The 26,073-nt window shown below is 38.6% G+C and overlaps 1 pseudogene; it reads left to right on the top strand.

Moving 5' to 3' along the window:
- The first annotated feature begins 4,566 nt into the window (after nucleotides 1-4,566).
- On the top strand, nucleotides 4,567-7,150 carry LOC141504257 (DNA-directed DNA/RNA polymerase mu pseudogene; annotated as a pseudogene).
- Nucleotides 7,151-26,073: the final 18,923 nt, after the last annotated feature.

Here is a 26,073-nt window from a genome sequence, read left to right as displayed (position 1 = left end):
TTGGAGCAAGTCATTTAACCAAGTTTACCTCAATTTCCTCATCTGTGAAATGAACTGGAGAAGGAAATGGCAAATCACTCCTGTATCTCTGCCAAGAAAACCCCAAGTGGGGTCACAAAGAGTAAGACACAACTGAACAACAAAAAAAGCAAAAAGAATGTGAAAGTGTGCAAGTGGAAGTAATGAGTATTTATGTGTTTAAATACAGCTACCTCTAGATTCCCTAGGCAAACTAAAAGGCTCATTTAACCTTTGGCAACCCTGGAGAATTATAGAGGGATAGGGACTGCACCTGTAATTTCAGTGATATAGTCAGACCCTTGCCACAGCAATAGAATATGGGATTTGAAATTCAATAAAATTAGGAGTTTTTTAGGATGAATTAATTAAATGCTTGACTAAATATAGCAGGTGAATGATGTTATTGATATACAAATGGCCTTTGGCAGAAGGGCAGAAGGCAGGTACCCCATTCCTGATTTAGGAAAATCCTAAATGAAGTTCAAGTGCCAGACTGGTCACCAAAAGTGGTACTGATCCTAGTTCTGGGGGTGGGGGAACAGAGGGGCATAGCTTTGAGGAACTCTGCCTGAGTAGCTGTCCTAGCAATTAAGAGGTCTGGGACTGTAACCAATTCCCCTCATTATGGTGGTAATAGGGACTGTAATGACAAAGTTTGGACAGTTAGAACAGACACAATTGTTCAGAGTCCTCAGTAAATGGCAGAGGGGTAAGAGAAAAGGATAGAACCAACCCTATGAACCAAGGATCTACCTGAGAGAACCTGGGGGCATCTGGAAGATTTCTGAGTTACAGGAGTAATAAAATCAGATTCATGCACAGGTGCATTTATAGATTTAATAAGTGCATAAATGTCCCAACTTTCCTCAGAAGAAGGATTTCCTAACCTTCTATCGTCCTTCCAGGCTTTTGTTCTGTGATTTCTTGCCCTCTTTAATGCTGTTGCTGGATGATTCTGTGGATTACAACTAGTAGCACAAATTGTAAATACCAAAAGTGAGACTTGAACCCAGATTTCAACAGGAAGTATGATATGGGGGAAATGTTTTTTATTCAGAACATACAATACAATTTAGGCATACAATACAATTTAGGCAATCTGTAAAGTATAGTATCTTCATCTCACTGTAGACTTCATTATTATTGTTGCTGATAAAGGAAACTCATATTTCAAGTATTTTGCTCTCTCTCTGTGGATTAGAGCTAAAGGGACCTGATAGGCTCTTGCTGAAAGAATGGATTTAAGCCCTTCACACTAGCCCACTAGCTAATAGAAGGGATCAATGAAGAATTAATTCATCTTCTTCCCCCTTTCTGGAGAACAAGTCCCATGCAACAATTTTCTAGGGAAACGTATTGAAAAATAGCTCCTGCTTAAATCTGGGGGTGGGGGGGAAGTACCTAAGCTACCACCATGGTCCTTTCCTGGCAAGTTAGCCTGTATGGATAGATTATGTAAGACAGTTTAAGACTCTCCATGGAAAACTCCAAATTCCTAAATATGAAGTACTGTGACTATTTATCTTACTTCTGAACACTCCCCCTTCTGTCTGCTTAGCTGATATCTAGCTTTAGGGAGATAGACTTTCTTAGATATAGGATTAAGGGAGGTGACTAAGACCACAAACTTTTTAAGCAAAGGAAGATAAGACAGCCAAGTAAATTATATATTGGCTTAAGGGTGTAAAATGCCTCAAACACCTCTCAGATCAGTTTATACCTAGAGAAAACTGGTCAGTGGATCTAATTATAGAATTTTAGAGGTTGAAGGGACCTTAAAGATTCTCTAGCCTTAGCTTCACATTTTATAGATAAAAGACACCAAAAAAAAGTAGTACCTTGCCCAAGGTCACACGAATAATAAGTTGAACTTACTGTCCCTGACAGCAAGTTTAGCATTCCTTCTACCATGCCATTCTTCAGTCCCTTCAAGTTTTGCTTAAAACTCTGTGATCCCATTTAGGGGTCTCTCTTCAGTATCTTGCAAAGATACTGGGAGTGGTTTACCATTTTTTTCAGCTTATTTTACAATAGAAGATACTGAGGCAAACAGGATTAAGTGACTTGCCCAGAGTCACAGTTAGTAAGTGTCTGAGGTCACATTTGAACTCAGATCTTCCTAACTCCAGGACCTGTGAGCTATCCACTGTGCCACCTGACCTTTTCCCCTATGCTATAATCCCTCTTATGTCTTTAGCTTCTTCTTTATAAAGAAATGCCTTAAGTTCTGAGGCCACATGAACTTCTTGAAACTCCCTCAAAACTGGCCAGATCATTATGGAGTTTAGTCAATTTTTCTCTTGAGGGCTTGGGACAAGAGATGGAGTCCTTGAACACCCTACTCTTTGAGGCAGGAAACACAAAAATGGGTATGGCGCACTGAAAAAAAGCTAAAGAATTTTCCAGATGTTCTCCCAGAATAATCTTGGAATATGTCATCCTGGATTAAATCATGGACATCCAACACACACACACACACACACACACACACACACACACTCACACACATATACACACATGTATTCATTAAATTCATTCATTCAATATACATTTATTAAGTACCTACCTTGTGTCAGGCACCATACAAGATAGAATTCCAGGCTTGATATTCTCCAATGTTAGAACTAGATCATGGGAAGATTAAGAGCATAATAATATTAGTTATCATTTCCATTGCATTTTATACTTCCGTGGTGCTTTCACCTAACAACCCTACTGGGTTGCCATTATTCCTATTATCCCTATATATATATATAATTACCCCTATATCCCCATATATAATTACCCCTATATATGAGGTTGTTATCCTCATTTTACAAGGGAAAAACTGAGTTTCAGAGAGATGAAATTATTTGATCAGTCACACTACTAATAAATGCCAGACTTGAGAATTAAACTCAGATCTCAAGAGGAAGTATGGTAAAGGGAAAGAATTTTTGAGTCAGAAAAGCTGAGTTTTCTGCTCTCTTTACCACACACTCTTGTGTCTTTGGTGAAACTTTTCCTGATTTTTGCCACCTACAGATGTCAAATGGTATTTTGTACCTCTGTTGTATTTGCTCTGCATTCATTTGCATTTTGGCTGTAGGTGGGATATGCCACATCCCTTCCATGAACTCTATGAAGGTGATCACCACATCTTATTTAAAGTCCAGTACTTAGCACAGTACTCTATTTTTTTCAGACCAAAACAATTGTTTGTTATTTCAGAATTCAGCAACATGTCAGACATCAAAAATAAAATTCTAACAAAATTCTCTACTAATTTTTATTGAAATTATTGAAATTAAAGACCTGGGACAAAAGGATAGCAGCTAGGAAAGCAGACTTTGTTTCAACAAAAAAGAAAAAAATGTAAATAATCAGAGCTATCCCACAATGAAATGGGCTGGCTTGTTTTATATAGGGGAGCTAATCAGCCCTAGAACAATCTAGGTAGAACCTGAGTGATTTATTTGTTAAGTATTTAGAGGAGATCTCTTCACTGGAAGGGGATGTGAGTGCTGAAGAATTGAGAAAGGCACTAGACTTACATAGAATACCCCAGTTTGAAGTCAAACTGATACTTGATTATAGAAAAATAACTTTATTCCCACTTTACAGATGAGGAAAGAATCTTACTTTGTTGAAAGGAAAGTTTTATCTCATATTTCAAATACTATAGAAATATGAGTTGCCTTTATCAGCAACAATAATAATGAAGTGTACAGTGGGATGAAGATACTACACTTTATAGATTGCCTAGACTTAGGTGAGTTGTCTGAGGGGATTTTTACCATGCTTGAGTTTATTGGGGGTCTTTCCTACCCAGAATTAACCCAAGCCCTCATTAGAGTTCTTGCTCTGCTTTCATCCTTGCACATGTATACAAAGTACACACACACACACACACACACACACACACACACACCTGGCTACCTTCCTGACACTTTCTACTTGAGTGTTCCCTGGCAAATCACAATCCTCCTGAGTCTCAATTGCCTCCTCTGTAAATTGAATGAGTTATACTAGGTAGCTTCTAAAGCCCCTTATATCAATGATCCTCATGGGAAGTTCTTTCTTATTCACCATTATGGGGGAATCTAAAGGCAAGGGTTAAACTAGAGAGGTGGAAAGGGATATAAAAGTAAAAGAGGTAATTCATATCTTCAGAGTTATAAATACTGCAAGAAGAAACTAGTCCCTGCCCCCCCCACTTCATTATACTATTTTCCATAGAACCACAGGGAACCCTAGAGAGTGTTATATCCCAACAACTCACCCAGACAAAGGTTACTCCAAGAGGGAGAGTTGGTGCATGATTTTTTGTTTGCAAATGATTGTATATTCAACGCAGCCTTTGATGCTGAGAAACAATAAAGTATGGATCAATTCTCTGCTACTTGTGCTAATTTTGGCTTAACAATTAACACTAAGAAAACACAGGTTCTCCACCAGCCAACACCACACCATCCAAGGGAACCATCAGTTACAACAAATGGAGAAATTTTGAATGCTGTGGAAAGCATTTACTTACCTTGGATGTCCACACAGTTGATGAGGTCAATGTGTGCATTGCCAGAGTTAGCTCAGTGTTTCAGAGACTCTGAAGGAAAGAGTGGGAAAGAAGAAGTTTTGGGTAGCCTTCCAAATTAAAGGTCTACATAGCCATTGTGCCAATGTCATTGTCATATGCCTGTGAAACCAGGACAGTCCACTAGCACCATTCCAGGAACCTGAATTGCTTCCATCTGTATTATCTTAGGAAGATTCCAAAGATCACCTGGCTGGATAAGGTGCAGTCACTGAGGTCCTTTCTTGAGTTGAACTGCCAAGCATTCAAATTCTACTGAAGAGGGACTGACCAGGTTGTTCAAAAACCAAACTTACATTTACCTAAAGACTAATTTACAAAGAATTCACACAAGGCAGATACTTACAAGATAGTCAGAAGTGATACAAGGACATTCTCAATGTCTCTCTGAAGAACTTTGGAATTGAACACTGGCAAAAGACCACCCAGCATGACATACCTGCATAGGTACTGTGCTCTATGAATGAAACAATTGCAGTAGTTCAAAAGAAACAGGAAATGCACAAATTTAGAGACATCTTCCCCTCCAATGTTCACGTGGACTATTTGTACCCAGTCTGGATAGAGTTTCCAAGCTCATATTGATCTGATAAGCTAAACTCAGATACATTGTATCTTACCTCCACAGTAGTAGAGTTATTTTGGTCCTCTTAAAGACAACAACTAATTCCAGGTCACACAGCAAGCCAATGTTAGAGCTAGGACTGGATCCCAATCTCTCCTGATGCCCATGATAGGGCTTTACCCCAAGACTACATTGCTTCAGCAGGGCAGCTAGGGAATATAGTGGTTAGAACCCTGTCCTGAGTTCAAATCCAATCTCAGACAGGGCCCTAGACAAATCACCTTATCCTGTCCCTAGTCCATACAATGAACTAGAGAAAGATATGGTAAAAAAAAAACCACTCCACGGCAGGTCCGGCCCTGCCCATCCGCCAGTGGCCCCTTCCCTCCGCCCTGCATGGCCTCGGGGCCCCCCAGGAGGCAACGGGGCCTGGGTCAGCGGAGGAGGCCGCGGGGGGCACCGCAGCCCCAGCCCCAGCCCCGGCCCCGGCCCCGCTGCGCTTCCTCAGGCTCACCCTCTACCTGGCTGAGAGGCGCCTGGGCCAGAGCCGCCGCGCCTTCCTCACCGGCCTGGCCCGGGCCAAGGGCTTCCGCGTGGACCAGGCCTACAGCCCAGAGGTGACCCACGTGGTGATGGAGGGGTGCTCGGCTGCAGAAGCGTCTGGCTGGCTGGACCGCGTGCTGGGGCCCTCGGGGGCCCCTCAGGGGCCTCTGCTGTTGGACATCAGCTGGTTCACGGAGAGCATGGGCCGGGGGGATCCTGTGCCCGTGGAGGGTCGACACTGCCTGGGGGTCCCCTTAGCCACGAAAAGCCAGGTGGATTCGGCATCTTTGCCAATCTACGCATGTCAGCGACACACTCCCCTTGACCATCACAATCTGTGCTTTACGGAGGCCCTGGAGACTCTGGCAGAGGCTGCAGGTTTTGAGGACAGCCAGGGCCGTTCCCTCTCCTTCTGCCGGGCTGACTCCGTTCTTAGAGCCCTGCCTGGCCCCATCACCAGCATGAGCCAGTTGCAAGGGCTTCCCCATTTTGGAGACCATTCTTCCAGAATTGTCCAGGAAGTATTGGAACATGGAGTTTCTAGAGAGGTTGAAAGAGTGAAGCAATCAGAGAGGTACCAGATAATGAAGCTTTTCACTCAGATCTTTGGAGTTGGGGTGAAGACTGCTGACAGGTGGTACCGTGAGGGGCTCCGGACCCTGGATGATCCCCAAGGACAGACCAGGAAACTGAGCAGGCAGCAGGAGGCAGGGATCCGCCATTTTGAGGATCTTAGCACCCCAGTCTGGCGTCATGAGGCAGATGCCATCCAACGGATCGTGGAGGAGGCCGTTTGGCAAGTGCTTCCTGGTGCCACCGTGACCATGACTGGCGGCTTTCACAGAGGAAAGCTGCAAGGTCATGATGTCGACTTCCTTATCACTTACCCAGTTGAAGGACAGGAAGCAGGACTGCTACCCAAGGTGATGGGCCATCTGGAGAGCCAGGGTCTTGTTCGGTACCAACACACTAGAAACAGCCATTACCAAGACACCAAGGACCTTGACCACATGGCTTCCTGGAATACTTGCATAGATGCCTACGAGAGCTGCTTCTCCATTCTCTGGCTCCCAAAGCCATCTCCATCCTTCTACCAGAAGTCTGGAGAGGGTCCCAAAGAACCCATCAGGGATGGCAAAGCAGTGAGAGTGGACCTTGTGGTAGCCCCTATCAGTCAGTTTGCCTTTGCCCTACTTGGCTGGACTGGCTCCCAGCATTTTGAGAGGGAGCTTCAAAGGTTCAGCCGGGCAGAGAAGAAGCTGCTGCTGAATAGCCATGGGCTCTACAGCCCAGAAAAGAAGGAATCCTTAACAGCCACATCAGAGGAAGACATCTTCTCGCACCTGGGCCTGCAGTACATCACACCAGAACAGAGGAATGCTTGACCACTGTGGTCCATTTGTGGACGGCCATGATGCCCGCTGCCTCAGGCAGGGACTGGGTAGGGCAGGAGGGGCCTACCCTGCCACAGATTTTTCGGGTGACTTCCACCTGGCTCCCCTCCCCAGAGCACTGGCCCTGGGAAGCTCATCTGGGAGAAGCCTGGGCTTCCTTGTGTCCAGCCTTCCCCATCCTGAGTCCTGACAAGGTCAAAGTATTTAAGAGGAGTCCAGAGAATCTGAAAGTCCTAGGATCTCACCCTGTGTGACAGAGAGTGGGTTTCCAGCCCCATACTCTTACCCAGCTGAAGCTTTGGGGAGAATAGAATGTCGAGTCGGTAGAGGCCCTTTAGAAATTTTGAGCCTTTTTTCACCCTCTTGGCCTGGGTCTCTGGGTAAATGCAAAAAAAAATTATATATATATATATATATATATATATATATATATATATATATATATATATATGATTAAAGTGCTATCTATTTTTGCAAGGAAAAAAAAAACCACTCCACGGAGTAGAGTTATGGAGAGTCAGACATAACTGAAATAACTGAACAACAACAACAAACACAGCTTCAATTAATTGAAAGATTCTTCTAGAGTTGTTGCTTTATTCTCATTGTTGGGGTTTTTGCTTATATATGTTTTCATTTTTACTATCCTTACCCATGAGTTTTGACTCAAGTTTTACTTAAAAACATAAACTCAGAGATAATAAGTCTATACCCAGTCAATATCACCTGTATCTCCTCACCTGGACAAGGAAATGATGTTCAGTACATTGGCTCAAGTTCTTTCCAGATCGGTCAGCAAAGTTTATTCAAATTGTTACCTGGAAAAAAGTCCCCAGCTTTCCTATTGCCATTCAGTTTAATCAGCCATCATTCAGTGCCCTCCAGCATACACAACCCTCTGCTAGTTGCAGTAAAAAGGACATAAAAATAGACTTGGCCCCTTGCCTTACAGAGTTGGGTTTTTTTCACTGTAAGTAGGGATACAATCATTACACAGTTTGGTCTTAAACTGTAGTACTAAGAGAGATTGGAAACCAAAGATATTCATCCTGAGCTAGAATAGTCAAGAAGGAAGGAGAAAATGAAGCTTAAGCTAGTCCTTGAAAGATAAATGGGATTTTTATAAGATGGAAAGAAGAAAAAAGGGAATGGGAATTATAAGATTCTGGATTTTGGATAATAATCACAACTAAGAGTTATTATATCTTACATGATATAATAAAAAATCGTAAGATCAGTAGACCCAGATTTAAATCCCAGCTCCAATATTTAATTCCTGGGTGAACCCAGCAAATTATTCAACCTCTGAGTCATATACTACTTAACACACACACACACACACACACACACACACACACACACACACACACACTCAGACAATTGGGTACAGAAATATATTTCTTTCTACTGGGATAAAAGAAGGGAAAGGGGAGAAGAAAATTGGAGAAAAGGTAGATTGAGGAAGAAATTAATCCTAAGGGGGGAAAAAACAAAACTCCAACTAAGGATGCATAAAAATATTTATACCATGTTTTATGATGGCAAGGAATTGGAAACTGAACAAATTTGACTGAACAAACTATGGGACACAAATATGCTTTAAGAAATGATGAAGGGGGAGGGTTTCAGTGAAAATTGAAAGGAATCAAATGAATTATGCAGAGTGAAGAGGAAAGAACTCAGAGAACAATTTATACAAAGACAGCAATATTGTAAAGCTTGAATTATATAAAGTCTCTGATCAGCATAAGGGCAAGTCATGATTCCAGATGACTGAAATGCTTTTGTTATTGTTCAGTCATTTTCACTAATCCGACTCTTCTTGAACCTATTTGGGATTTTCTTGGCAGATACTGGAGTGGTTTGCTGTGTTTTCTCCATTTCATTTTATATATGAAGAACTAAGGCAAATAGAGTTAAGTGACTTGTCCCAGGGTCACATAGCTAATAAGTGTCTATGCCAGATTTAAATTCGAGAAGATGAGTCTTCCTCATGCCAAACTCAGAACTCAATTTACTATATTACAACCATGGAAACATGCTATTCATCACCTATTAGAAAGGTAAAAGAATCAGAATGAAAAAAGAGCCTTTTATTTTTGTTTTGTTTGGGAGATAACCAACGTGGAAATTTGTTAGGCTTAACAATGAATTTTCATTCAAGGGTTTTATTTTTCTTTTTTTCTCAATTGGGAAGGGGTGAGGACAGAAAGGAGATTTTTGCCAACTTAAAAAAAGTTTAATTTAAAAAAAAGAAACGTGAGATGACACTTGTGTAACAAACACCTTAAGCTTTATAAAATCAGCCTCAGGAAATAAAGATGAGGCCAGGGATGGCAGTCATCTCAGACATGGAAAATGGTAAGAATGACCTCATCATTTATTAGATCACAAAAATTTGATTCAAGAATACCAGTGGGAAAAACTGAACTGTTTTCTATTACAACCATGGGCTCAATGGTCATAAGTAAGTCAAATACACTGAAAAGAATTATCATTTCATTCAGAGAAAGCAGATGACCAGCAAACCAGTATTGAGAAATAAGTGACAGTAAGAAGTCTGAATTTATCAAGAAATGAAGCAATATAAAAAGATCTGCTGAAATTTTATGGTGTTTGGAGAAATTAAGGAAATTTGAAGTAAATTTGGCAGATTTGATAACCAGTTTAAAAAAGTTTAAACAGAATATACTTCAATTGAAAAAGAAATCAGAAAATATTTCATTTATAAGAAATGAAACAAACTTTCATACAAAATACTTATTGAATCCTTAATACATAAAACAAATTTTAAATATTGAAAATAGTAAGTTTTGGTCTGCATTCAGGTTCCAAAGTTCCTTCTCTGGAGATGGATGTTGAAACTTGCTTTGGCATGTATCTGGGGGGAGGGGAAATTACAAAATAAAAAAATTACAAATAAAATTCCTCTCAGAGGAAGTCCGTTATAGTTGATCATCACACAGTGTTGCTGCTGTTGTATACAATGTTCTTCCATCTCTGCTCACTTCACTCAGCAACAATTCGTGCAAGTGTTTCCAGGCATTTCTGAAGTCCTATCCCTTGTGAATTTTAAAAAAATTTTCTAATTACATGGTAAAGTTATTCTCAATATTCATCATTTGCAAATTTATGAGTTCCACATTTTTCTACCACTCTCTCTTCCCTCCCCCTTCCCCATAGAGATGAATAAAATCTGATAAAAGTTGTACATGAACACTTATGTTTAATATATTTCCATTAATCATATCAGGAAAGGGGAATTAGAACCAAAAAACTGAGAAAGGAAAAACATCCCATTCAGATTTAGAGTTATGATTACTAACTATGAGTATTAAATCTGAAGAGACTACATATTAAGGATGAGGGTTTGAAAGATGTTAAAGAGGTTATTTTCCTGTCATGGCTGGAGACAAGTTAGAGATGATAAAAAGAAGATAGAAGCATCTTTTTTTTCCTTTTTCATGAAACTACTACTGTAAATCCTATCCTATGAAGCTGAAGAAGACATATATGAAGTTTTTATTTGTTACCCTAAATGAACTAAATGGTGTTCTTTGATGTGATGAAAAGTCATCTTTAGTTACAATGATGGTTTGAGATGACAGGTTGTGAATTTTCCCACAAAGTATTGTAAATAATTATTTATGCCATTGACATTATTAATTTCCTTGTTAAAAATTATATATTCAGTAGTTTTACATTTTTAATAATAGGATGTTAGAATTTATAATGTATAGATATGAACTATCTCATACATTTACAGGAAAAGCAATTTCTCCTGTTAATTAAATTATTAATATTTGAACTGGACTAGGGGTTATAACTGATTGAGAGATGTCAAAATTAAAATCACTAAAAGAAAATCCAAACATGCCCATAGACTGTTCAGAGTGCAGAATGATAAAATTAAATGTAGGATTGGATTAAGCAGCAGATTGAGGGTGAAATACAAGAAAGTGTGGGCAACCTCATTTAACTCCATTAAATTCCTAACTCCTAAATTCCTAAAGGAGGTATAACTATTATCTTTATTTTACAAATAAGAAAAGTGGGGTTAAAAGTGAAATGACTTATCCAATATCACATAACTAGTTAGTGTAGAAAATCTAGTCCATAACCTCTACATAAATTATGAGACCCATAGAAAGCATTCATGATAAGTACACATCTAGTTACTGTTTCAATTGGGAAACTCATTGTCCGATCTGAAGTCTTCCCAAGCACACAGTACCTTAGGATGTAAGCATGATATTTGGGGAATAGTTAGGAGATGAGTCTGGGTGGTACAAATGACATTCTGGATAAGCCAAACCAGACTGGGAAAAGTTCTGAAGGCCTGGTATGGGATTTTGGAATTAATAAAATAAGAAGCCATAGTGATTTCATAAGCATTAAACATTGTGAAAATTAGAATATTATAAAAAATTATTTACTACCTACTACTTGAGATCCTACTCATTAAATAAATTTAAAAAGTCCTGGATATATGAGGGTAAATTAGATTCATGTTCTATAATTATTTGGGTGACCTTAGAGAAGGAACTTTCCCCTTTGAGTTTGTATCTTTATCTACAAAATGGTGAGGTTATAGTTAATAATCACAAAAGTTCTTTTCAGCTCTAAAACCTATGATCCTTTTAGGTATGTATTGTTGAGATTTTTGGAGACATCCAGCAAGTAGACTGTATCCTCATATTGGCATAACAACAATCCTTTACATTCATCCTCTAGATGATCTCAGTCACAACAAAATTCCAGAATTGATTCCCACCTCTGAGATTGAACAAGCACCCTCAGTATCCATTATCTGAATCAAATCTTGTCACTTTGCTGCTGCTTCCCCTCATTGTCAGGTCATTGTGTAGCCATAGGTATAAGTGGGAGAACTCACCACTCTAATGTGGGTCCCTCTCATTAGGGGCAGGGCTCTGGCAAAAGCTTGCTTGCTATATTATTCACTTTGCAATTAATTAAACTTGCATTTGTGTCCTGACTCTCCTCTCTAACTTGCTCTGGCCATTCCCAGGTTAGAAGTCAGTTCCTGTCCAGTTGACAGAATAAATGATCTAAAATAAACCTAACCTCATACTAGGTCTTTCCTCCTCTGAAAGCTTCAGACATATGGCCCTTTGGTCCAGGTGCTTACAATTGTCACACTTTGTCACTTCCATTAATCCTTCCAGAAAGTTTCCCTTTGAAATGAATTAAGAAATCAGACTGACAACCTTTTCTGAAAAATCCCCTTTTCCAGGGGCTTTGGGGTGGGAAACAAACTTCAAATACTCAAAATACCATTTCCAAGAAAGAGTATATCGTGCCTATCTGTGTGTTAGCAGTAATGGATGAAATGTTATTCTGCATGCTTCCATTTTTAAAAAGAGGAAAGAGGAAGAAAATGTTTCATTACCTTGACCTGGGTAACTTTAGCTGGTGTTGGTATAATAGGTCACCTGTCTGTCCCTGTCATGGAGAGTGCTTGATTGAAAGAAAGATATTTCATTTATGAAAAGGGGTGACCTTTCTGGAAAATTCATGTCATTGAGAGCCAATCCATTAGTGCCTTGTCAAAGAGGGAATAAATACATCTGACTGATGGCAGGTACCTTCCCTACTAATAATACTTCATGCTTCTGTGCTCCAGAAAATTTCTACCAACATTAATTAAGCTGCCAGGCAAAGGTAGAGCAGGTTTTCCTGATAAGCTTTTAAACCTGATGTTCCTTTGCCACCCCCAGCCTCCTCCTGACCACTGCCAGTGAATGTTTCTTACAGATTTGCTCTTGGTCTTCTCCCTACATACTCTAGATCTTATTCTCAGGACTTTAAAGTCTCACCTCTATGTGTCTGGTTCACAGATCACTAGCTCCAGTTTCATATTCCACAGTGTCCTGGACACCCATCTCTACTTAGATGTCCCACCAACCCTTCAAATGTGGTATATATTCAAACTTCAATTCCCCCACCAAGAATTCTTCTTAATTTCCTGTTGCTATTAATAACCCTCTTCCAGTCACCCAGACTCAACCTCTGAGTCATCTTTGACTCCCTCCTCTTCACCCCCAACATCTAAACAGTCATCAAGTGCTATTGATTCTGCCTCCAAAATAGCCCTTGCACCCATCCCCTCTTCCACACTCACAAACACTATCCTGCTTCAGGCCTTATCACTTCTTGCCAAAACAACTGGAGTCATTCCCTATTAGTGAAATTTTTTTTTTGCCTACAATCCATTTTTTGTCCTATAGCTATTCCCTGACTAATTGACCTAAAACACAAACTTCAGGGGAAACAATATTAGATACAGAGTGAAAAGAAATGTGTTCAAATATTAGTTCAGCTTCTTATTCACTTTATTATTACCTTAAGCAAGTCACTTATACTATTCTGTTCCCTGGTGCTTTCATTCATCAAGTAAAGAAAATATATTTGCTCCCTGCTTGACAAGGTCATTATGAGGCTCAAATAAGATCACATAGGATTAGAAATTTGGAGCTGAAAGGAATCTTAATAGTTATCTACTCCAACCCTCTGATTTTACTGATTGCAAATAATAAAGTTCTAGATAAATAGAAACCATAATGATGCCACATTCCCTCCCAGGAAACTTCAATGGCTCTCAACTGCCTAGATGATAAAAAAAGAAAGAAAAAATTATTAAATTCCTTTACCATTTGAGATCCTCTACAATCTTGTTGATATACACATCTGTTTTGTTTGCCCCTACCCAGATGTTACCTAGGAAATTGAGTATATGGCATTCCTCCAATAGTAATACTCCCATTTACAGGCACTCTACATAAAGCACCAAGCATAGACCAGACTCTACATGTAGGAAGGATTCCTATCCAAACCAACACAGTCAATCTAGACATGACTTCCTCTTTCTAGTGGATCTTCTTTCCTCCAATTCCAGAGAACTACCTTGAGTTGGGCTCTAGTGAGGTAGAAGGTTCTGGGGTCTACTTCTAAACTGTATTTTCCCTCTACTCAATCTAACAGACATTGAATAGACAAAAGTTATGGATAAGCTATTGTTCAACGTGCTAGGATTATAAAAACAAAAATGAAGAAGTGTCTGCCCTCAAGGAACTTAACTTTCATATAACACATACATTTAAAAAGTGTAATGTAGGAAGTTCAGTCACTTCTAGTCATGTCTAACTCTTTGTGACCTCATTTAAGGTTTTCTTGGCAAAAGATATTAGAATAGTTTGCCATTTCCTTCTCTAGTTCATTTTATAGATGAAGAAACTGAGGCAAAAAAGAGTAAAGTGACTTGCCCAAGATCATACAGTTAGTAATTATCTTGAGGCCAGATGTGAACTTGGGAAGATGAGTCTTCCTGACTATAAGGATTGACACTCTCTTCACTGAACTACCTCACTAACAACTGGAGAATTAGGGAAGGTTCCACAGGAAGAGTGACATTTGATTTAGACCTAGAAAGAAGAAAAAAATTCTGAGAGATAGAAAAGAGGAAGGAATGATTTCCAGACATAGCTTGTCTGGATACACAGAGGAGAGAGAGGAAACACTGAGTTGGAGAATTTTCTAGCATTCCAGTTGGTTCACCTTTGGTTTTAGGGGCAATCTACCTGTAGAATCTATTTGTATCAAGTTATCAGTCCAATAGGATGACTGTACTTAACTGCCAGTATTACAACTCTTTTCAGGGACATTTAATGTACCTGTTCATGTATTCACAGTTCACAGCCCCTCCTCTGGTTGACTCTCTTGCCTTCTCAATTTAACCTGTTCCATCATATTTCCTTCTAGTTTTTGTCTAATCAAGAGTAAATCAATCCCATTTATTTAATGACATCCCCAGGACATGAGTGACTCCTGCTCAGGAACTCCAAAGTCTATTGAGATTTTAGAAAGTTTTCATATGCTTTCCTTTCCTCTGAGGCAACTCTACTAGATTACGTAAATTGTCCTTGACTGCTTCTAGAAAAAGTAATGGGGCAGGGCAAGAGCCAACAAATTCATTAGAATCCGTAATTGAGACCCCAGAGAAAAGAAAGCAACCCTTCAATATGCATTTGTGATGTGTCTTCTAAGGGCCAAACATTAGACTAAGTCCTGAGGATAAAGGGAGAAAAACAAGTCAGATCCTGACTTCAAGAAGCTTATAATCTAATAGGAGACAACATATACCTGTAGACATATACCAAGATGCATATAAAACAAAGACAAGATACTTGTATAAAAATGCAATAGAAGCTGGAAAAAGCCTGAAATTTCTGAAAGACCATACTTGAAGAAAACCATTAGAGTGTCAGACCTAGAAGGAACTTTTCTGAGTAAGTTCCACTAGATATCTTTTTTAATAGATCAGAAAACCAAAGGAAGGCCACTTGTCCAAGGTCACACAGCAAGCTCATGGCAAACTCATTAACTAGAATCTGATACCAGCATCTCCAGAATCAGCAGGTATGGATGACATTATTGTAGACAAAAGAGAAGGAGCAATTCATTTTGAGCCTGGGCTATAAACGGAAGGCCTACAATGTCATTCTTCTATAAATACAGAGCAACCCTAGAGTACATAGTCCATAGTTTGAACCAGTAGAGCTCAGTCAAAACTGTTCCCCTCAACTCCCTCTCCTTTATCTCTCCCTCCTCCCCACCCCCACCTTACTAGCCATCTGCTGCCTTGGCAGCCAGAGATGAAACAGAGCCTGTAAATGTTCCAGCACCATCTGAAAGGGAACCTTGTAATGTGGAAGGGCAGGGAAGAGTGAATGGAAATATTAACAAATACAACTCTCTGTGTTGTGTGTGTTCAACCTGAGGAAGGCAAGAGCTGAATTTTATCCCTGTATGACTGCTCAGCTTCATCTACCTCACAGGTTGAATTCTTTTATTTTCCCTCAAGTCTTTTGTCAGCTCATCAATCATTAAGCATTTGTTAAGTATCTACTATGACGTAGACTCTGGGTTAGATTCTGAGAATGCAAAGACAAAAATGAAATCGTTCTTGTCCTCAAGGAGTCTACATTCTATTGGGGAGAAAATTATAGATATATATAGATATATATATATGTATATATATATATACATATATGTGTGTGTGTGTGTGAATGAATGTATATAGAAGTGTATATACATTTATTTGGGGGATATATATGTGGGGGGAGGTGCTAGAACCTTAAGGAGAAGAAAGGTTTCCTGTTGAATGTATTGTAACTGAATTTTGAAGAAAGCTGAGAATTCTAAGAGGCTAAGGAGAGAAGATTTTACTTTCCAAGTATGAAGTGCCTGTGCAAAAGGCACAAAAAAATTCTGAGTGAAGAATAGCAAGAAAACCACTATGTCTGTACCTTCAAGTGGGTGAAAAAGAGTACATTACAGTAAGCCTAGAAAGGCAGGTATGGAGGGTACTTTAAATGTCAATTTAAAACTATTTTACTGAAAGGAGAGTGACATGGTCAGAACTGGGCTTCTGAAAAATTCTTCTGGCAGCTGTATGAAAGATAAATTGGAGAGGGGAGAGATCTGAGGCAGGAAGATCAATTAAGAGTTTGTTACAATAGACTATGTAAAAGATGATGAATTATAAGAGGCCAAGACCTTGTAGTGACCTTGTGAATAGTGAGAATAAAATGAATGGGTAAAGGAAGAAATGACAAAGTTTATTAACTAGTTGACTATTTAGACATAATGGAGCATGAGAAGATACGGGTGATTCTGAGTTTATGAACCTAGGTGCCTAGAAGGGATGCCTTCAACAGGTAATCAGAAAGTTTATTAGGGAGGAAGGGGCATTAGAGTTATATTTTGGAGGTATTGATTTTGATATGTTTCTGGAACATCCAAGTTAAAATGTTCAATAAACCATGGTGTTATGATTCTAGAGCTCAGGAGAGAGTATGGATCTGAATGTATAGATCTGGCAATCATCTCTATAGACATAATTTGTTCTAGGGAATGTAAAGACCATGATAGCATGAACCATGTAGACTTTTGACAAGATTTCAGGTGTGAATATGCCTTTACTTCATTCTCCACATCATTCCTTCCTAATTAGATTGCAAACTGCTTGAGAGCAAGATATTTCCTATATCTATCTAATAATATTTGTCCTTCATTTTCAAAGAAGACCACAACATCAGGGAGGAGATGCCATGACAAGTATATGAATTGGATTTGAGTGAGGGGGTGCTGTGCTCAGTCACCAGTCTCACTTTCTCCTCCAAAGCCATCTGGCTCCAGTGGTCAGATATGAATCAGGACAACTGGAGATGGTCCTGGATACAAGGCAATCAGGGTTAAGTTACTTGCCCAAGGTCACACAGTTAGTAAGTTCAAGTATCTGAGGCTGGATTTGAGTCCCAATCCTCTTGACTCCAATACCAAGGCTCTATTCACTGTGTCACCTAGGTGCCCATCTATCTATCTATCTCCAGAGATCAGCCTAATGTTTGCAAGTGCTCAGTAAATGTTTAATAAAGTAAATTCTGAATTTAATAAAAAAGATTTATTAAGAGAATACTATGTATAAAACACTGTACTAATCTCCAGAGAGAGAAATAAAAAGGCAAAGATAGTCCCTACTCTCCTGGACACAGTTGAGAGGCAGAGAAATGCATATAAAATATTGAGTGGCAAATTAGAAAGGTAATTAGTTTGGTTTGGAGGCAAAACAGAATATGATGTGTCATCTTTAATGTAATTTTCATGAATAAAAACAAAATTCTAATGTTGAAACCATTGACAATGACAAAGTAAAGATTTTTAAGTGATAAGAACTTTTTTCCAAGTCTTTAGTAAATAAAGCTACTGAGGAGGAGGGAACTGCCTTATTTAACAATTGGAGGCATTTGTTCAATAAATGGAGATAGTGGTCAAGATTTACCTCACCTCTCTCTCCCTGAGGATACCTTGTTCCTTCAGCTAGGCTGATTCCCCTGCCCCATAATTATCAAGTGGTAAGTAGCTAGTAGGGATCTACAGGGGTTACTTCTCTGGATTATAGCTTTAGGGACTAGGTTAGAATCATCAATTATTCAAGCACAATACTATAGTAAGAATTCTAAATTTGTATTAAGAAAATGTGAGTAGATTCTGTTTAGTGTCACTATGTCAATGGGTAAGAAATGTCCCCTCTCTGAGTATTAGTTTTCACATGTGTAAAAGGAATGGGTTGAACTAATTGATCACTGTAACCTTCTTTTTCTGATATTCTATGTCCACAACTTACATTTATACTATCAACTCAAGCCAAGTGAACCTGACTTGCAACTTTAGCTAAATGGATAAGAGGAAAAGAATAAGCATTTATTAAATGTCAGCTTTGTACTAGTCATTGTGCTAAGTGTTTAAAATACAAAGAAAAGCAAAAGGTAATTCCTGCCATTATGGAGTTCACAGTCTAACAAGAGAAAAAATATGCAAACAATTACATACAAAAAAATATATATGAGATGAATTGGAGATGATCTCAGAAGGAAGAGATTAAGATATTAATTAGGATTAGGAAAAATTCTTGTAGAAAAGTGAGATTTTAGATGAGACTTGAAGGAAACCAGAGATGGAACTAGGGGTTTCAGACATGCGGGACAGTCAAAGAAAATATGGAGTGATGATGTTTTGTGAGAGGATTCAGTGTTACTGGACCACAGAATATATGAAGAAGAGGAGTAAGAAGGAGTAAAGTATCATAAGATTTTATAGGTAAAAATGGATCAGATTATGCACAGCATTGAAAGTCAAATAGATGATTTTTAAATTTTATCCTAGAAGTAGTAGGAAGTCACTGGAGTTGCTTTCAAAGGAAGCGGTGGTGACACGAACTTTAGGAAGATAAATTTGACAACTGATGCACTGGAAAAAGGAGAGATTTGAGGTAAGAAGAGCAATCAAGAGGTTGCCACAGTAATTTAGGCATGAGATGATAAGGACCATGGCAGGTTGGTAGCTGTGTCAGAGAAGTGGGAATATATGAGGTAGAAATGACAAGACTTGGCAATAGATTGAATATGATGGATGAGAGAGTTGAAGATGACAATGATATTATGAACCTAAGAAACAAGGAAGATGATGATACCTTAGAAAGTAAAAAGGAAGTTAGAAAGATTTAAGGGTTTCAGGGGAGGCATGAAATGATGAGTACAGTCGAGGGCATTCTGAGTTTAAAATGTTGATAGGACTTTCACTTTGAGATGTCCAATAGTTAGCTGGAAATATGACTTGAGATCAAGAGAGGTTAAGGCTAGATTAGTAGCTCTGAAATTTTTGTCATAGCGATAGTAATTAAACTCATGGGAGCTAATGAAATTAACAAAGAAAATAGTATGGAGATAAAAAAGAAATCCAAGGAAGTTTTGGAGGACACCTACAATAAATGAACATGACATGGGTGAAACTGAGGAAATGAGATTGAGAAACCTTGGTCATATTTGTAGGAGGAAAAACAGGAAAGTAGTATAAATACTAGAGAAAAAAAGACAGAAGAGGGAAATAAAAAGCATGAAAGCCTGTAGTGAGGTCAAGAATAGTAAGCTTTGAAACAAAGAACCCAGTTGAATATAGAGATTAGAAACCAGTTAAGAGTATGGGAGCAAAGGAAGTGAAGAAACATTGTATATGACCTTCTCTAGAAGTTTAGTAACAAAAAGGTGGTAAAAACAAGAGGATTTTTAGCTAGTATAATAAATGAATCAAACAAGGGTGTTTTTTTAAGGATAGACAAGTCATGAGCATGTTTGCAGGCAATAGGGAAGCAGTCAGAAGACAAAGAAAGATTGAAGATAAGTGAGAGAATAGGGATGATCAATCTCTCCTGGATCACTATCTCTCATGGCAGGTTTATGTAGATCAAGAAAACTATATGCTATGCTGTGAAAGGTTACCCAAGATGCTATAAGTAATCCACATGAACAGTTGAAGTGAAGATATCTCTAAATTGTGCACCCTGTTTTGTCTTGAGTTACTGAAATTCTGCTTCACTCATGGACCCAACAGTTTTCTTGATGTGGGCATGCCATGCTGGATAATCCTTTATCAGATTCAAATATGAGATGTAATCAATTCTTCAGAAAGTTCTTCAAGAAAGACCTTGAGAGTGTCTTTTGTAAGACTTCTTAACAAATATTATATGTAATGGGGATAAACTCAGGGCATTTCTAATAAAATCAGGGGGTGAAACAAGGATGCCTATTACCACCAGTACTATTCAATATAGCATTAGAAATGGTAGCTTTAGCAATAAGAGAAGAAAAAGAAATTGAAGGAATCAAAATTGGTAATGAGGAAGCAAAGCTTTCACTCTTTGCAGATGATATGGTGGTATACTTAGAGAACCCAGGAAAATCATCTAAAAAACTCCTAGAAATAATTAACAAATTCAGCATATCTATAAATGAACAATAAAGCCCAAGAGCAAGAACTAGAAAATTTCCATTTAATGTCACTGAAGACACCATTAAAATACTTGGAAATTTACCTCCTAAGACAAACCCAGAAACTGGATGAACAAAATAAAGCACTTCTCACCCAAATAAAGTCAAATCTAAATAATTGGAAAAATGTCAATTGCTCAGGATTAGGTGAAGCTAATATAATAAAAATAACAATTCTACCCAAATTAAATTACTTATTCAATGCCATACCAATAAAACTGCCAAATAATTATTTTTACCGAGCTAGAAAAATTGGTAACAAAATTCATCTGGAGCAACAAAAGGTCAAGAATAACAAGGGAACTTATGAAAAACAATATAAAGGAATCTAAAACTATACCATAAAGCAGCAGTCATCAAAATTGCCTGGTTAAGAAACAGAGTATAGTATCAGTGGATTAGGATAGGTTCAAAAGAAAAGTAGTAAATGACTACAGTAATCTACTGTTTGATAAACCCAGAAACATTAGCTTCTTGGATAAGAACTCACTATTTGACAAAAATTGTTGGGAAAACTGGAAAATAGTATTGCAAAAACTAGGTATAGACCAACATCTCACACCCTATACCAAAATAAGATCAAATTGGGTATAGGAATTAGACATAAAGGGCAACACCATAGATAAATTAATAGACCAAGAAATTATCTACCGGATCTATGGAAAGGGGACAAATTTATGACCAAAGAACAATTAGAGTACATTAAAAACTGCAAAATGAATGATTTTGACTATATTAAGTTAAAAAGGTTTTGCACTAATAAAATCAATGCTGCCAAAATTAGAAGAAAAGCAGAAAGCTTAGAAACAATCTTCATAACTAGGAGTTCTCATAAAAGTCTAATTCCTAAAATAGATAGAGAATTGTATCAAATTTTTAAAGTTACAAGTCTCCCCAGTTGATAAATGGTCAAAGGATACAAATAGACAGTTTTCAAATAAAGAAATTAAAGTTATATAGTGCAGCTAGGTGGCATAGTGGATAAAGCACCTGCCTTGGAGTCAGGAGTACCTGGGTTCAAATCCAGTCTCAGATACTTAATAATCACCTAGCTGTGTGGCCTTGGGCAAGCCACTTAACCCCATTTGCCTTGCAAAAAAAACTTTAAAAAAAAATAAAATTATATATAATCATATGAAAAAATGCTCCAAATCATTATTGATTAGAGAACTACAAATTAAAACAACCATGAGGTATCACCTCACAACTATCAGATTGGCTAAAATGACAAAAAGAGAAAATGACCAATGCTGGAGAGATTTGGGAGGATTGAGATATTGATGCATTGCTGGTGGAGTTGTAAACTGATCCAACCATTCTGGAAAGCAATATGAAACTATGTCCAAAGCAATAAAACTGTTCATGCCCTTTGACCCAGCAATTCTGATTCTATATCTATATCCAGAAGGAATCATAAAAAATGGGAATAGTCCCACATATTCCAAAATATACAAGGCAGCTCTTTTTGTAATGGCAAAGATTTGGAGACTGAAGGGATGTCTGTCAATTGGGGAATACTTGAACAAGGTATGGTATATGAATATTTTGGAATACTATAGTTCTATTAAAAATCATAAATGATCAAACTCTATAGAAACATGGAATGAATTGCAGGACCAGATGCTGAGCAAAAGAAGCAGAACCAAGAGAATACTCTACACATTAATAACAACATTGAGAGTTTATCATCCTTGATGGATGCAGCTCCTTTCAGCGGTTCAGAGAGCTAGAAAAACCCTATTATCCAGAGGAAGAAAAGCAAAACAAAACAAAACAACCCTTCAGAATCTGATGAACACTACATTCACCTTTGTAAAAATATCTCTTACGTATTTCTTTCCTTAATCCTAATTCTTCATACAGAAAATGACTAATCTATAAATATGCTTAATACAAATGTGTATGTACAATATTAACCTGACTGTTCACTGCTGAGAGAGTGGGAAGGGAAGGTGGAAGGAAATTTTACAACTTAAAAATATACATACTTCTGGCCAAGATGGCAGAGAGAAGACAGGCACAGTTCTAAAGTCTCCTGATCTTTCCCCATCTATGATATGAAACAAACCTCTCAACAGACCCACAAAACCCAGAAAGAAAAGCCAAGAGAAAGAACATCTACCTCAGGATTTTTCTTCTGCAGCTCTGGGTTTGTCCCAGAGGGTGAATCAGGGTGCAGAGAGTAGATCAGCCCCAGATCAGCCAGAATAGCAGCTGAATTGAAGCCAGGGAACCTGAGGGCCCAAAAGCCGGACCTGCTTGATCAGTGGTGGGGCTAGACCATGGGGACTTGAGTTAACTAGGGAACAGAGGCACTGGTGTTGGTGCTGACCCTCTGGAGCTTGGCGAGTTCCTGTGCAGGAGAGCTGCAGACACCATCCCTGGGCTCCTCAGGTCTGAGGAACTCTGAGTCTATGCCTCCATTGCTGCAGAGGCCTCTTCCCAGAACAAACACAATCACAGACTACTTCTGCCTCAGGCACAGGTGTATGAGCAGAAAAACGAGCCCAGCTGACAATAGGAGAGGGATGACCTCACCCCAGGGTCAAGCCCAGCATTGATTGAAGGCAAAAAGATTCAATAGCTTCAATAGCTCCCTTCAAGCTAAGGGAGAAGACTACAATCAAGGTCACAGACACTCCAGAGAAAGCAACCAGCACCTCCTACTGCCAGCTAGAGAAATTGCACTCAGTGAGTAAAGCCTCTAGGGATCCCAACACCAAACCCCTGTGAACCAGCCCCTCCCCAACTCAAGGTCTTAGCAAAATGAAGAAAGGTCAGCGGAAAGGTGGATCCATAGAAAAATTCTTGGAAGGAAAAGCCACCAACTCAGAGAGACCTAGAACCTCTGAGGAGAATATATCCTGCTCTCCAGCACAGAAAGAATACCTTGAATAAATAAGAAAGGAGTTTAAAAATCAATTGGAAAATTTGGGTGAGAAAATTAATACCTTGCAACATGAAAACAAATCCTAAGAAAATACAATTGGTCAAATACAAAATGAGAATAAATCTCTCAGATCATCAATTGGACAAATACAAAATGAGAATAATTCTCTCAAATCCCCAACTGGGCAAATGCAAAAAGAAAATAATTCTCTCAAAACCTCAATTGGTCAAATGGAAAGCTCTTTCAAAAGTAGAATTGACCAATTGGAAAAGGAGTTGCAACTTGAAAAGTCTACAAGTGTGGGGTGGGGGGAGTATTAGAGTATCTTCTGTTTGCAGATGATTGCACTCAATGCAACCTCTGAAGCTGAGATGCAACAAAGAATGAACCAATTCTCTGCTGCTTATGCTAATTTTGGTCTAACAATTGACACCAAGAATACACATAGATGCTTCATCAGCCAGCACCACAATATCCATATGTGGACCTATCAATTACAACAAATAGAGAAATTTTGAGTGTGGACAAGTTCACTTACCTTGGCAGTGTCCTTTCCAAAGAGGTACACATTGACAATGAGATTGATATTTGTATTGCCAGAGCTAGCTCAGTATTTGGGAAACTCCAAAAGAAAGTGTGGGAGAAAATAGATTGATTACCAAACTGAAGGTCTACAGAGCCATTGTGCTGACCTCATTGCTATATGCCTGTGAAACCTGGACTGTCTACTGGCGCCACATCAGAAAACTGAATCACTTTCATTTAAATTGTCTTAGGAAGATTCTGAAGATCACCTGGCAGGAGCAGATACCAGACACTGAGGTTCTTTCTCAAGCTAAACTGCCTAGCATTCCAACTTTATTTTATGGAGATCTCACACAGGGTAAGCAAGACTGTCCAGCACAGTGTGCCCTCATCAGTGAGGGTGCTGCATGAGGAAGGCACGACTGAAGCAGTTCAAAGGAAATGTGACATCCGTAAGTTTAAAGCATCCACCCCAGGTGTTCACAAGGACTATTTGTGTCCTGTGGTAGAGCATCCCAAGCTCATATTGGTCTGATCATTTACAATCAGACACACTGTAATTTTTCTCATACATAGTGATGTCATTTTGATCTTCTTTGATAACAAAAGAACCAGCTGGACATAGAGATGGACAATGGAGGTATTCTTAAACTGCTGGACTATAGCTGGAGTATACCCTCCTCTTGCCATATAACATAATAAATTTCACTCAGTTTCAGAATGAGCAATGGAAACCAGCCTAGCAAATCTCAGCTTTATAGAATCAGCACCAGGCACTTTGTCACAGGAGAGGAGTTTAATGGCATTCAAAACCCCTTCTTCAGTTGGAAATGGGACTAGAGAAGGACTAATTTCACCTTGAGATATTTGGTCAATGATTTCAGCATTGGTTGATTAGTCTGTTAAGAACACTAAGAAAGTGTTCAGTCCATCTCTGCAGGATCACGTCCTAATTACTAATCAAAGTAGCTCTATCAGCACTAAGTAGTTGAGATGCCTCACAGGTCTTTGGCCCATAAATAGCCTACAGGGCATCATAAAAGTGCTTTGGATTATTACTATCAATTTAAAACTGAATTTCATTTGCCTTCTTTCTGAGTCAAGAATCTTGTGTCTGTCTAAGGTTTGTTTGCACTTTACTTTTGATGGAGTTAAACACTGTCTTTTTAGAGAATGTTGAACTATCTGGCTGATAAATCCTGTGAAGTTCTTGAGTTTTTTTGTTTAACAGCTTCTGAATTTCCTCAGATTGATCTTTATGTTTATAAATATTCTGGCCCAGATGAGTAAAGGTACTGTAATTGCCCAAATGCAATCTCTGAAAGCTGCCCATTCCTTTTCTACTCCACTATTGCCAACCATATATCAGCTCAGTTTTCCCTCCAAATTAGTCATGAATTGTTATCACCCAGAGAAAGGTTCTATCTATGAACACCATCTTCTAGTAATCAATTTGCCTTGGAACAATTGCTTTTAATGAATACAAATATTTCATTTCCAGAGGAAAAGTCTGTGATTAGTCCAGCATTCTGCACCACACATTGTCTTCATCACTCTCACATCCTGTCTGTCTCTTCTCCTATTAATTGTCAATGTTTGCTGCAGGGATGCATTAGGTAAAGGGAAAACAGGACTGATGACGAGAAAGTCATGAGAAACACAAGAAAGTGACTTGCTTTGCTGTTTCAAATTCCATTCCTTCCAGACTCTCTGTTATGTCAGTTAGTCTGTGCCTATTCAAAATTAAAATCTTATCCTCTTTAAGCACATTAATGATGAGGATCTCCAGGTCTTTACAAAATTTATCTTTGACCTCAACAGGTCAAGATTATGATGAGAGTATATACACTGATGATTATGTCATGACCTTTTCCTACAAGTGGCAATCACATCATAATTAGTCTGTCATTCATGCCTTTTGGTAGGTAGACAAGCTTGTTGACTAGATTAGTTTTAATTGAAAAACCTATAACAGTTTTATGGTACTCTCCTTCACTTCAGTCACTCTAGAAAAATGAATATCTAACTCGTGACTTCAGTAAGCTGGATTTCATTTACATGTCTTATTTCTCTGTTATTTGGAAGCCATACTTGCCTAAGTCTCCCACAAGAGCTAATTGATTTTCAAGTCTACAGGATTTTATTGATACAATCCA

The sequence above is a fragment of the Macrotis lagotis genome, chromosome 1 (assembly GCF_037893015.1).
Source record: "Macrotis lagotis isolate mMagLag1 chromosome 1, bilby.v1.9.chrom.fasta, whole genome shotgun sequence".
NCBI lineage: Eukaryota > Metazoa > Chordata > Mammalia > Peramelemorphia > Peramelidae > Macrotis > Macrotis lagotis.
The sequence above is the reverse complement of the archived record's forward strand: the minus strand, read 5'-3'. Positions and strand labels throughout refer to the sequence as shown.